This window comes from Hippopotamus amphibius, chromosome 4 (assembly GCF_030028045.1).
Source record: "Hippopotamus amphibius kiboko isolate mHipAmp2 chromosome 4, mHipAmp2.hap2, whole genome shotgun sequence".
Taxonomy (NCBI): Eukaryota; Metazoa; Chordata; class Mammalia; order Artiodactyla; family Hippopotamidae; genus Hippopotamus; species Hippopotamus amphibius.
In genome coordinates, this window is record NC_080189.1 from 100,424,791 (window position 1) to 100,439,172 (window position 14,382).

The window sequence follows — 14,382 nt, forward strand, 5'->3', positions numbered from 1 at the left end:
AGATATAAGGTGCTAAGAATTTATAAAGAAGTGCAGGGCTGGGAGCTGTGATTCATGTGTGTTTGTGGGGGACTACGGTTCTGTGCGAAGCAACATCTGCTCTCAGAGCCGGGCATGCAGCACCACATCCAGGAATCGTGGCTTTCCATATTCACAACATATGGTTATCAAGTCCTGCTTCTCCTTGGGAGTGACTCAGAGTTTTAATCTTGCTAAGAGTTTGTGAAGCAGCCCACTCCTATTTACAACTCTATCCCGTAATTATTCCTTACACTGATCTGAGGCTGGACCCCTGATACATGCCTGTAACTTAGCACAGATGCAACTCATTTCTCCTCCACCTCACGGGCCTGCAGATATGTGAGGACAATGAGAGTCTCTCAAGGCTGTGCCTTCCCCATCCCTGGCCCCGCCTCCTCTGTGCTCTTGGGAATTCCACGTGTGTGGTCTCCCTCCACAGCGACACCCTCCAGGGAGGCTTCCCCATCAGCTCCTCCCCCTGGTTCTCAGCCCTGAGGCTGCTTTTCATGGATGTGCACTTGCTCATACTTGGGTAGTGAAAGGGTTCTGTTGTTTCAGAGCACATCCTGTCCCTTTAAAGAATAATATGTCACCTGAGAACAACAGCAAACATTCTGTTTCCTTTGGCTTCGCTTTAGCTTATTACACTGAGAAATTCAGCAAGCAATGTGGGATGAATAAATATTGCTAAATTACTGAAATATCTGCATTAACATCATATGTAAGTTTTCAGCAGACTTGATCCCCTTCTTTTTTAAGTTTAATATTTAAAATGGCAGTTGAGCAATGAAAATGGAATCTCCACTGCATCTATTAATAGTAGGGCTGACGGTAAATTCCTCTCAGGCTTGGATAAGGAAGTATTTTTCTTAGCTCGGGTCTCTCTTAGGTTGTAGTTTCTATGACATCCTCCTGGCCTAATAGAGTTGGATTTGCTACTGATTGCAGATGCAGAATTCTGTTGCGGAAAGCCCACTTTCTGATTGAATGTATTTGGGGTTTAACCAGTGATGTCTTCCAAAAACATGGTCTGTTAGGGACTTCCCTGGTGGTCCAGTGGTAAAGAATCCGTCCTGCAATGCATGGGACGTGGGTTCGATCTCTGCTTGGGGAACTAAGATCCTACATGCCTCGGGGCAACTAAGCCCATGTGCCAGAACTACGGAGCCCGTGCCCCTCAACTAGAGAACCTGTGTGCTGCAAACTACAGAGCCCACATGCCCTGGAGCCCGTGCGCCACAACTAGAGAAGAGATACCCCCCATGCCACAACTAGTGAGAGTCCACGCTGCCACTGCAATGAAAGACCCTGTGTGCCCCAACTAAGACCAGATGCAGCCCCCTCAAAAAATTAAATTAAATAAATAAAAACACTTAAAAAAAAAAAACCAAAAACCCAAAACAAGAACATGGTCTGTTAGAATAACAGAATAACAAAACCTACTGTTGCCATCCTTGCTGTTTTATTAATTATTATCCAAGGGAATACATAAAAATAACTCACACAGGGGATGCACAAGACACGCTTCATATTTTCTTTTGAAAAAATTCCTCCCTTCAACTTCTCTTTTATGCTTTTCTCTTGCTCACAGAAAACATTCTGTAATTCTCTTCCTTGCTAAGCTTTCTTAAATACCCTTCATTTAAGTGGAAGGACCAAGGTGAAACTGCTGCACCACGACAATGATTCTAGGCCAAAGAACTCTGGAGTGGGGTTTCCTTATCTCTCAGTGGGAAACTATTTGAATTTTTTCCCCTTGCGGATGGTCAGAGACACGTCTCCAGGAGCCACATACGCTGCCTGTGTCTTTCAAAATGCAGGTCCTGTAAGTGACGTTACAAGGCTTCCCCAAGATGCCCTCCACCTATTTGCTTGTGATTATAAGTCTAAGAGACTCCTGGTGGTTAAGGGAGGCAGGGAGTGATGGGCTGGAGCCAAGTCCCCGGGTCTAGGAAACCACCTCAAGTGAAAGCTGCTGACCTCCACGAGATGTCTAGGTACCACACCCAGGCTCAGCAATTCACTCCAGGAGATGGGAAACCTTTTTATTTGTTCCTGTGCCAGCCCTGGATGCCCTGGCTGTCCCATTCAATTTGACAGAACATGCTGATGGAGATAAAGTCATTCCTGGCAACCTGGGGCCCTGCAGGTCCCTGCAAGGCCAGTGCTGCGTGAGGATGGTGTCCAAGAGCCTTTTAAATGGCCAGGGCGGGGGGGGGGGGGGGGGGGGGAAGCCCAGGCCTAATGCAATGGACATATTTCAATAAGCTGGTAATCTGTAACCTAAAATACTTTTGTGGTTTGTTTAGTTTTTGCTTTTTAAGCTGACTATCTGGTTATTGAGGCCAGTAACCAGAGAAGTGAAAAACTGTAAGTGTGTGCTTTATGTTTTAACTGAACTCATTATTCAGCTGTTTATTCTGGCCAACTGTCAAATCTGCAGAAGGGGGTTGGTGGCATCAGAAGGGCTTACTCCTGTGGGGCTGCAGGACTGCCTCCAGTGAACTGATTTCTACCCTGCTGAATGGTCACTCAGACCAGACTCTTCTCCTTGAAGCTGAGAAAGCTTCCTACACAAACATTTCTTTGTAAGCTCAATTAACTTTTACAATAATTTGTGCTTTTAGTTTAAGAACTACAGATGTTGTGTGGGTGGTGGCAAGGGTGAGGGGGTGGGAATGAGAGGATAAAGGAGTGAGGACACAGAACCTCCCCCTTTGGAAAATGTGGTAACACTTCCTTTCATGGAAAAAGCACATCAGTTTTTAGAATTACTAAAAAATTTGAATCGTTTGTAGATTCAAATTACAACTAGAGAAAGCCATGGCTGTTTGGTCTGGAGGAGGCAGACTGGACCATCTCCCAGCTTCCCTCCCTCCTAATGAGACCCAGATCCTTGTGGCACGATTATTTGAAATTGTAATTTTTATGCTGGAAACAGTTCAAAAGTTGGGTAGCAGAACCAACGACCCCAGCCATTCATCAAATGCTAGCTCCCATTTGCAGAAGAAACACTAAACCAAAAATATTAAATAGCAATTAGGAGCAAGTATTACTGTGCTAAGGGACAGGGGAACTCTTATGAACTAGATGATAAATTAATTTGCCCTGGGGAATGGTTTTTACCACGAGAAATACACTTGCATTTTTCCCCCTTAAGTCTAGTCACATCTTATTTAGTGTTGATTTGAGGTTAAACGGGGGTGTTTGGGTGTTATTGGATGTTTGCGGCTATTTCACAGGGCAATTCCTAAGCCCATTTTGTACCCCAAATCCCACAGTATTTTTCATATAATGAATGTTATAGTCATTGTACACTTCTCCACTTACAAATAAAATAACATTTACAAAATGCTTTATACTTCACACTTGCAAACAATCTCCACTTTCTAATTCACGTCTACCTAATACTTAAGCTCTTAAAAAAATCAGCCTAATAAAGAATCAAGCCCACTAGGACGACAGCCTCTTGTGACCCCTGTGCCCGTTTAGTGAGGGCAGCTCAGGGACTGTTTCCCTTCAGCGTTCCTGCGGGGGATGCGCCAGGGTTCCCGCTCCGATGCCCGCCTCTGAGCCAGCTCTGCGGGGACCGGTGGTGTCACTCCGGGCAAATTACTTCTCACTCAGCCTTGCTGTCCTCCTCTGTACAATGGGGGTAAAAGTGCTACCCTTGTGGGGTCGGTGTGAGGACATCTGCAAAACAGCATCTGCTCACGGAGGCCGTCGCTGTTATCACCTTCATCAGCACCATCCCTGTAGCATCAGCATGTGAGGTCCAGGGACACTGCTGAGATAGGACTGACACTGTCCTGCCTCGTGAAGCCTGCAGTCCAGTGGGGAAGACAGACAGCCACCAAATCATGCACTGGTTTGGTGCTGCAGCGAGGCTGTGAGAGCGGCTGTGAGCGGGTATGGAGGGCAGACCCTGACCCAGTCTGAGTGGTCCTGGCAGCATTCCCTGAGTTATGGCCATTCCGCTGAACTCTTAAGGACAAGAGTAGCTTGGCCAAGTGTGAGGAAGGGCTTGGGGGGCTTTCCTGCAGAAGGAGCTGCGACGGTGGAAGGTTCCCTGGCCGGACGTGAGTCTAGCAGAGATGCAGCCCAGACAGCAGGGGAAGGGGAGGCGGGGGGCCACCGCCGGGCTTGCTGCTGAGGCCTTTCCGTTCCATTTTCAAGGCAATGAGAAGCCACCGACAGGTTTCAAACAAGGAGGAACATGCTCAGATTTGTGTTTAAAAAATACCTGCTGCTTTCTGGAGCAGGACCTAGATGTTGCCTAGAAGTAGGCGTGTCCGTAAGAGGTCCTGTGGCAGGGGATATTCTGTGCCCGTATAGGAGCCAACATCCTGGTGGTGGTGTCACAAGATGCTCCACTGCGGGAACTAGATAAGAGGTTGCACGGGGCTTCTTGGTACCATTTCTTACAACAGGTGAGTCTCCACTTTTCCCAAAACAAGAAGTTTAATTACATAACTTACTCAGAAGCACACGTTGTAAGGCAGAGGTCTCGTAGGAACTGTCATCCCTAGAACGTGTCAGCTGTTAGAAGAGCCAGCGCCTGAGGCTGTAGCCCAGGGCTGGTGGTAATGAGCCTGGCTTCTGGCAGTGCCGTAGTGACAGGGGACGCTTCCCCTCTAAGTGGGATATCAATAGCTTGTCATTTTCAAATGCTGGGATTTCTTGTAAAGAGAAAAGCCATTTAAAAAAAAATACCATATCCTTTTTTTTTCAAAAAAAAAATAGGTATATAGTTACTTTACAATGTTGTGTTAGTTTCTGCTGTACAGTGAAGTAAATCAGGTACATGTATACATATATCCTCTCTTTTTTGGATTTTCCTCCCACTTAGATCACCATAGAGCATTAGGTAGAGTTGCCTGCGCTATACAAGCATGTGATTTCTATGGTGCACAAGAATTATTTTTCTCCATGCTATGTTGCACCTTCATAAAATTAAATAATCTCCCTCTTCTAACTTAAACAAAAGTTCTTACTGCCCTGTGGAGAAGGGCCCAGAAGTTCTCCAGAGCAGTGTGGGGAGACCAGTTAGGCAGCTGCAGAACAGCCTAGAGCCTCACAGCGCAGAGTGGGGTCTGCAGACTGGCAACATCGGCCCCGCCTTGGAGAGCCTGTTGGAAGTGAGGCGTCCTGGGCCCCATCACAGGCTCACAGAATCGGAATCTGCATGTAACACCATCTCTAGGAGACGCCCCTGCACTGAGCTTTCCACGCCCGGCACTAGCACGGGTGGCAGGCTCACGGGCAGCCCCGACAGGTGCTAAGGGGTTTGAATCCACAGAACCGGGGACGGCTCGTGACAGAAGCACAGAAGAGGGTGACGTCAGGAGCACTGACCTCTCCAAGTAACAATCTGGACTGCCTGAGCTCGTCCTGGCAGTAAGGAAAAACGAAAGGCCTAGATCATAGGGAAAGACCTTGAGTTCAGCCTGGACAGGGCGAGAGGGGCTGCCCGCCTCGGACAGGACCTGGTCTCCCTGCTCAGGCTGCAGATGCACGACAGCGGTGTATCCTAGGGACAGTCGGGTGGAGACGGCTCCTGACCGTCAGCCGAGTGCACTGCCCACAAGGGTCCTTCCTTTGAGTTAGTTACGCTGAGCCCAAACCCGCGTATGATGATGACGTAGACCTCAAAAAAGTCCCCCGATCCACGGTTATTCACCCAGGACCCCCACAGCTTTCCAACTGGAGGCTGCAACCAAAGGATATCCTGAACGACATCATCCCTGTAGAGCTTAAATTTACAATGTTGAGATTCTGAAAACATCGACAATGTCAAACAAGCCTCCAGAGCCCGGGTCCAGGCAGCCTCCACTGTAAACGAGCTAGTCAATTTCACGCCTAAATGTGCCTATACAAAAACATGGTAGAGATTTGAACCATACTGATTTCAAGAAAACATGCCGAAACAAAGCTTTTAGATTTGATTGAAGCAGTATGGAATGTCGCAGGGACATTTTGTGCCAACAGCACAAGGGGAAAATATCAACAAGTCTGGACATTTTAAAACCATGACTGATCTAGAGCAAAGAGTTTTCCTGTAACTGAAGCTATAGCTTTCCTGTGCATGTCCTTATTCCTTTATGTACTCTCCCTAATTAGACTTTAGAAACACACACACACACACAAACACCAACACACACACACACACAGAGTTTTACTTCTGTGTTTGAGCTGGGAAAGTTCAGCTGCTCTAGTCTCGTTACATTTCCCCCATATTTTGATCCTTCTCTTTCTTCTCCTCTAGGCTTTCCTTCTCAAAAACTGTGTCTTGGAATTAAGCTGACATTTACACTAGTGAGACCCTGGAGGTCTAAAGCTCCTCTTACAAAGCCTCATGAAATGAAGCACATGATAAAGACGGACGAAGCTCTTCAGGACGGTGCCAGCTGTTGTCTGTTATACACTTTACGTGGAGGTACACTTCAAGTATGAAGAAATGCATTTTCCCACAGACTCTATTCTAAAAAGAAAGTAAAGACCAAAAAGCTTGCGAAGACTATATCCTTTCTGGGCATAGACTCGTGAGCAGAAATATGCAGTATTTTTAGTTAAGCTTTCTTCATATTTGTTTTTCAAAGGAGTGACTATGCTAATTATTATAAGTGCATTTTGAATGTTAATTTCTTCATTGCTTGACTAGACATTTATGTGCAAAAAATACTCTTTTATTCCTTGGCTTTCACCACAGCATCACCATCATTCCACAAACTCACCTGAAACTTATTAGGTTACATCAAGAAGGGACTACAGCCGCAGATCACATTTTTCCAGACAAGAAATTTAAGACATAGCCTGGTAAAACTGGAGGAAGCAGGTGGATCACTTTCACTATCTTCCACAGGAAGCTAGTAGATTAAAAAGGAATTCGTGACCTAGTCTTATGATTTTTTTGCTGCTCATCGCCCATCACTCTAAGACAACCCAGCGTGTGGATTATGTTAATATGATCTTTGCATCGAAGGTGTGCTACTGTAAACTATTGATTAATTATTCAATCAGTTCATCCATCTATCACCATATACTGAACACAAGGCACTTGTGCACTGGCCCCTGCCCTGAAGGCACTCAGTCCGTGGCAGAAACAGAACGTGATGTGCTGGAAAGAAATTACAGCAACGGCTCAGGCTGCTAATTCTCAGCTACGAGACGATAGAGGGTACCTTTAAAAAAATGCTTCCTAAAGGATCTTGAGTGTGATGCTTGAGTGTGTTGTGAAGAATAGCTTTTCGTTGTGCAGAGGAACAACAAGGAGAAAGAGCAAAAGAAAAGAACATGAGAAGATGCGGAGGCAGGAGGCAGCAGGGAGACACAGGTCCATCTGCTGAGCAAGCCAGCATCCTGATGCCAGCCAGGAACAGCGACTCCAGAAGTGAGCCTAGCACTGATTAGAAGGAAGGACCACACCAGGGGCTGGCAGTGAGGGGGGAGGCCTGTGGCGGGCAGGCGGGTGGGCAGGGCTGCGATCCCAAGAACCGCTGTCGGAGGACAGGGAGGACCAGGTCTGGGTGCCACGAGGGAGGCAGAGGGCTGGGAGCAAAGGAGGTAAGTGACAGATGTTGGGGTTTCAGAGGCGGAGCCTCCTGGGTTATGGCGAGGTCTCAGAGGGCTTTTAGGGAGGAGATTCCTTTGGTGAGTTACATGTTGCTTGTTTCACAAAGACTACCTAAATACATTGATATTACTTCTCTCAGAAAGTGGGCTCAGATCCACCCTCTAAATCTTTTGGGGATGGACTCTAAGGGTCTGAATAGACTTTTAAAAAAATCAAGTCGTGTATCTATCTAATTTTTAAAAATTCTATTGTGGTAAGACATGTAACATGAGACCCGTCCTCCTAACTGGTTTTAAGTATACTTGAAGGGATCGGACAGCAAGGAGGCCCCTGCATGGAACAGACCCCAACAAATACACTTGTTGGATGGTTGAATTAATTACAGCAGACACTTGACTGCATCATTGAAATGTCTCTTTATTCTGGGAAAGGGGAAGGTCTTCTAATGTTAAGTTCAATTAATTGATGTTATCTAGGAAAGCTTGGTAATCTAGAACAAAAGATTAAAAAACCACCCATTATGCTGCAGAGTGGTGTATTTCTAGTCTGTTTTGAATGGTGATTCTCTGAATGGAATTCAGATAGAGAAAGTAACAGGGGTGGTGGCCAGGCGAGGGACGAGGGACGGAAAGGAAGACAGAGCAGCAGAAAGCACTGCCCGGCCAGCTGGCTATGAGGATAAGTGACATCTCTAGAAGGGCAGGATCCCCTGTTCTTCTTGTCAAGGAAAATGCAAAGATGCCCAAGACATTCTTCTAATGGCCAAGCCACTGCCTGAGGGGAAGGGACGGCAGGATGCCACGGAGAGGACACGCCCTACCGGCCCTGCTGCTCCTGCCGGGAGGAGCAGCCCCCTCTGCTTGGTGCCTCCTCTGCTGAAACGGCTTCTGAACACCGGCAGTCAGGACAGCAGGACAGCCTCCTGCTCAGGTGCCTGATGGAAGAAGCTCGCCTTTTCTTTGGTATCAGAGTTTTGTCCCCAAATCTACTCACGGCTGTGAAAAGCACTCAGCGGTTTGGACTGCATGGGCTTTCCAAAGAGGACAGCGTGATGAATTTTTGCTTTAATGTTCATTTGGGGGCTTCCTTACCCTGAACGGTCTGAGACATTTCCCTGTGTTGTAACACTTGGATCTGATTCATGGAATCTTCCCCGCTTTCAAAACAGATGACCTCTCACTAGAAGATTCAGTTATCTTTCCCCTCTCCCAGTCCTGTAAACCAGTCCAGCAAAGTCCCAACTTGCAACAAACAGGCAGTTCATGCTGTGAGACAACACAGTTATCTCATCTCCCAAAAATGACACCTGGCAAGTTTCTAACCATAATGGCGTTTGACTTGTTTCCATCAACATTTCTTCTTATTAGCAATATTAATATTGCCTTTTGAGTCTGAAGGCTCCATAATCAGTGGAAAATAAAATAATAACAGGCAGCTTGACAAGCAGCCCCCACTCCAAATGAGTGTCTGAAGATTGCCAGTGATGTCCTCAGGAAAATGAATGATCTCGTGCGTCATTCATCAAATGTTTACTGGTCCCAAATACATGCCAGGCCCTGTGCTTGTTGCTGGAGGTGCGAACGGTCCTTGACCTCATGTTGCTGACAGTCTGGAAAGAAAGACTGATGCTAAATACAGGTGAGTATTTCTCATGCCACCACTGATGAGCTGATTTACAGGGAAATGAGAACATGCCTTTTCAGATACGTCGTGTCCACACAGATGTCCTCATGATGGTCACACATTCTTTTCTCAACCAACGTGAACAACTTGCACATGAAAGAGTGTAAGCGATTATTTGTCAGAGAAAGAAAGCCCTTCCTTTGGTCATTAATAAAGCTGCTCAGCACCCACGTGGTGCCTGAGCTCTTCATACAGAAAACCAGGAAGCAGAGCCTGGTCACAAGCTCCAGGTTGGCCCCGCGTGTGTAGACAGTCAAGCCGGGGGGAAGGAATCCAGCCACTGCACTGCACTGTCAGACACCGCAGGAGCCCGGCCCGCGGGAGGACAGAGACACAGCCATGTGAGAGAAAAACCCGGAACGCAAGCCTGCTCCCGCCAGGTGGATGGCCTTGGGCCCATCCAGGCTCACAGGCAACAAAAAGATTCCCCATTTACATCTAGCCACCTGATTAGAGCACTGACCTCAGCAATAATTGTACTCCAGGAGCTCACGAAATTGCTTCTCGAGCCCTGGAGGGCCCATGAATTACCTGAGATTTTGGTAAAATACAGATTCAGAGATTCCCCGGGAACCTGAGATTCTGCAATTGCTAACAAGCGCTAGGTGGTGCAGGAGGCAGTAGGGAATCGAAAGGGCCTCTGAGCATTTACGGATGCAACCGTGTCCTCCCAACAGGAGAGGCCGGCAAAGGCACCAATAAGGAGAGATGAAGGAGGCGGGAGAGCTGGGACGGGGCGGTCCCCGAGCCACGAGGCAAAAGCAGACACCACGCTGTCCAAAGCTGCAAAGGCTTAGAGCAGGTAAGAGGAGAGGCACGGACCAGATCTCACTACAGAGGCAGGCTCTGAACCTTTCCCAGGTGAGTTTCAGTGGAGTGGTTAGAACACACCGATTATAGTCTGAGGAAATTCACACACTGATGAGGAGAAGAAAATGCACACTGACAGTCTCTTCTCACATTTACTGGGATAAGACCATCTTTGACTGAGCTGCAATTTGAAATTCCAGTTTCCAAGGATTAAACATTCGTTGGAGATGTACAACTTTACAGTCAACATTATTTCCATATAATTTTCCCAGCTTTACTCAGGCATAATTAACAAATAAAAAGTATATCTATTTAGGGTGTACAATGTGATGACTTAATAACGCTCATGTTATGAAATGATTACCACAATTAATACATCCATCACCTCACGGAGTTACCCTGTGTGTGTGTGTGTGTGTGTGTGTGTGTGTGTGTGTGTGGTGATAACACAAGATCTACTCTTTCAGCAAATTTCAAGCACACAATACAGTGTTATTATCTATAGTCGCCATGCATTTTTAAACACTCCAAAGGTTGTGTTGGGATCAGATACTTATGTCATATCCTATCATATCAAAGAAAGGGAGAGTCTGATGTTGAATTCTGAGTCTGTAATCTCACTGTGTTACATTTCATGGGAAAGAACTTACAGACCATCACATATACTATGCACCCAGAGAACAGAATACTCAGTGTAGTATTAGAGAAGGCTCTCAAAAGGCCTGCATTTCATAGCATCCATATTCTTATCAGATTAGATGATATTATAAAATTAAGGTTTTAATAATGACACATTTCTTGCAACAGTAAACAGAGTAACACTTTAATTGTAAAATGAGCAGTGGGGAAGAGGGAAGTGGTTTCAGGCTGACTTGAACCCCCCACAGACCCCTATTCTTTTCTCCTTGACTTTGGAGGAAACTAGGATTTGTTGCAAATACGAATAAAAGCATTTTTGAAGTGTATTTTTAAACTCTAGCTTTCCAGTAAGAACTTGTAAAGTGAAACACCCAATTTTCCTGCCAGTTTGGTATTGAGAGAGCATTTATGGGGACGATTCAGGCCTTCTTAATCTGTCGCTTCAGTTTCCAGCCACCCCCCAGCGCCTTCCCAAGGGACCGGCCCACACCACTGAGCGCAGGGCTGTGAGGGACTGGCTGACTTGTCGTGTGCTGGTGGGTGTGAACGTTCTGGAGGGCAGGCAGGCCCTGCGTCTGCTGGACTTGCTGTGGCCGTGTTACCGACACCTGGCCGGGGGGTGGGGCGGGTGGTCATGCAGGACTAACCCAGCAGGAAGCAGCCTCTCCAGCAGCCGGTGGGCCTGCTCCTCAGTGACCTGCTGGCCCACCTTGCTCTGGCATTTCTGCTTAAAGCCTGAAGGGGGAACTTCCTTCTAAGTATCTTATGAAGACAAATAAAGGATTCATTAGTAAAAATTTAACTTGTGCTGGAGACGTTCGAAGCTACCAACAGTGTGAGAGAGCCCATGCAACTCCAACTTGGATTTACAGACGGGGAGGCTGGGGGCGTCAGCCCACACCCTGCGTGCCCGGAGGGCATCCTGCAAAAAACGCCTGTGGACCAGCCTGAGCAGGCGGCCGGCGGATAGTGCCTGCTGCGAAGGGTCTGGGGGACTGCACAGAGCTCTTCCTGTTAGGACAGGGCCGTGACCCCGGGACGTGTCTGCCTCACTCACTACCCCATCTCCAGGGTCGCCCTGGCTTTGCTGGGATCAAATGTTCTCCACGCAGCAGCCGCGGCCAAAAGGCCTTCCGTTTTGCCAAGTTGCCTTGTTTGGTTTTTGCAGCTTAACTGTAACATGCTTCTTAATTGTGGGAGTTAGAAAGGATGGGTTTTCCCAGAGGAAATGCCCCTCCCTTCTAGAATGTTCCAGCTTTTTTTTTTGGGCACTATGATATCTCTTCTACGCGCACATTCACTCAATAAACATCTACTGATCTAAAAAGGTGGCAAGAAAACCACACCCCTATGGCACTTTATAAACCATTTGAATCAAAAGAGCAAATACATTTCCTTTTGAATTTGCTGAATAGTGAAGTCATTGGTGTGAGAGGTGTTGGATTTACTGTGAACAAGTTAGAAATTACACTAACTGCCAATGTCAGAAGTTATTTTCATTTTCATTATGGCTTACATAGAGATTTACGCCGTATTTACTAGAAGCACCAAACAATGTGGGACGAGAGCACTAGTTCTGGAATCAGAGGGTCTGAGTTCCGGGTGTATTCAGGCCACAACCACCTGTGGGGTCTCGAGAGAGTCATTCTACCTCCTGAGGCTTAGTTACAGTTTAATGGAGTGAATTGTTAGGCTGGAGGATTTCCATGCCCCCCCCCCCTTTTTTTTTTTTTTTAACTCTTGGCTGTGTCGCGCGGCATGTGGGACCATAATTCCCTGACCAGGGATCGAACCCGTGCCCCCTGCATTGGAAGTTAGGAGTCTTAACCACTGGGCCTCCTGGGAAGTCCCCATGCTCTCTTTCAAGTGTCATCCTCTATGATTTTAGGAATGGCCCTGGGAAAACTAGGAAAATGCATATTATCTAGGAAGAGAACAAAGACACCTCATGTCAGCTCAGCATCCTTGGTCAGAGTTGACTGTGGCCCATGGCCCTACACAATCCTGACACTTTGCTGAGGAATACAAGCTTTTCTGTAGGAAATATGAATTAAAAAAAAATGTAGGGAGTAGGGTACAAATGACAAACCATTATGGAATGTAGTATGCCTCAGGGCTTTTCTGTTTTCTGATATTACGTCATTTAATCTTCACTTAATCCTGTCCTTTATTCCAATTTTACAAAAGGAGAAACCAAGGTTTAGAGATAAGTTACTCAGTTGACAAAGGCAGAGACAATATTGAAGCCCATCTCTGCCTTACATCCTGTCCCAGGACCCATGCTGCCTCCTTGGCATAAAGGCTATATTTATAAATTTAAGAAAGTTAATTAATCTTAAGAAGGTTAATTAATATTGAGTTTCACCATTAGACTTCCAGGAGCACTGTAATCAAAATAGCTAAAATAAGAGGACTTCCCTGGTGGCTCAGAGGTTAAGAGTCCACCTGCCAATGCAGGGGACACAGGTTTGATCCCTGGTTCGGGAAGATCCCACATACCTCAAAGCAACTAAACCCGTGCACCACAACTACGGAGTCCACATGACGCAACTACTGAAGCCTATGAACCTTGAGCCCGTGCTCCGCAACAAGAGAAGCCAAGGCGATAAGAAGTCTGCACACCGCAACAAGGAGTAGCCCCTGCTCGCCACAACTAGAGAAAGCCCACACTCAGCAACAAAGACCCAATGCAGCCAAAAAAAAAAAAAAAGAACAGCTAAAATAAGAAAATCAGACAATATAAGCATTGGGGCAGATCCAGAGCAACTGAAACTTTCAAATGCTGCAGGTGGGGTACAGTTTGCTAGAACTGCTTCAGGAATTTTCTTGGTCATATCTACTAAAGCAGAGCAAAGCCACACTCTACGACCCAGCAAGTCCTCTCCTAGGTACCCAACAGAAATCAGATGAGTGCACCAAGAAACACGTGCAATAATATCCACTGTCTTGTAACTGCAAAAAAGAGAAAAACTCAAATGCCCATCAATGATAGATGAACAGATGTAGTGCAAAACACCCTGAACCCTGGCTTGGGAACACTCGTTTCCAACTTCAGATGCTTCTCTGTGTTTTGGGAAGTGCTGTGTGGATCTTCCTCCACACACTGGCTACCATTTAAAACATGAAATTTTAACAATACATGATTGCCCTGAGGATTATAAAGTTCGCTGAGGTCATTCTCCATTCCGGTTATGCAATCCAGGGGCCAACAGTGCAGCCATCCAGCAAAGATACTGGCATGTCATTGTGTAAATGGAGTTAGATGGGAGATGGAAGGGCACACAGGAAGTTCTCCACGTAACTGACAGAGCTGATGGAACTAAATCCCGGGTCTGACTAGCAGCAGTCTGAACGTCTGAAGGGAGCTTGTGGGTGGGGCGTGAAACCTTGAGGAACCTGTGTCCCTCTATCCCAGGGGCCCCTGTGCCAGGCGGGAGGAATTCCCAACAGCCTCCACCTCTGAGAAGCCGTCCAGGAAACTCTTCAGATTTATAGATCTGTGAGTCACTCTGCAATCCTGTGATTGATTACACAATCTATTTTTAAAAGACAGAAGAGTTAAAGTCTTAGGTAATGATAAATAAAACTGTTGGGCTTCCCTGGTGGCACAGTGGTTACGAATCCACCTGCCAATCCAGGGGACATGGGTTCCATCC

At 46.6% G+C, this 14,382-nt stretch overlaps 1 protein-coding gene across 3 annotated transcripts in view; it reads right to left on the reverse strand.

Moving 5' to 3' along the window:
- Nucleotides 1-14,382, reverse strand: part of EGFR (epidermal growth factor receptor) — a 196,197-nt gene that overhangs the window by 78,194 nt on the left and 103,621 nt on the right. The window lies entirely within an intron of this gene.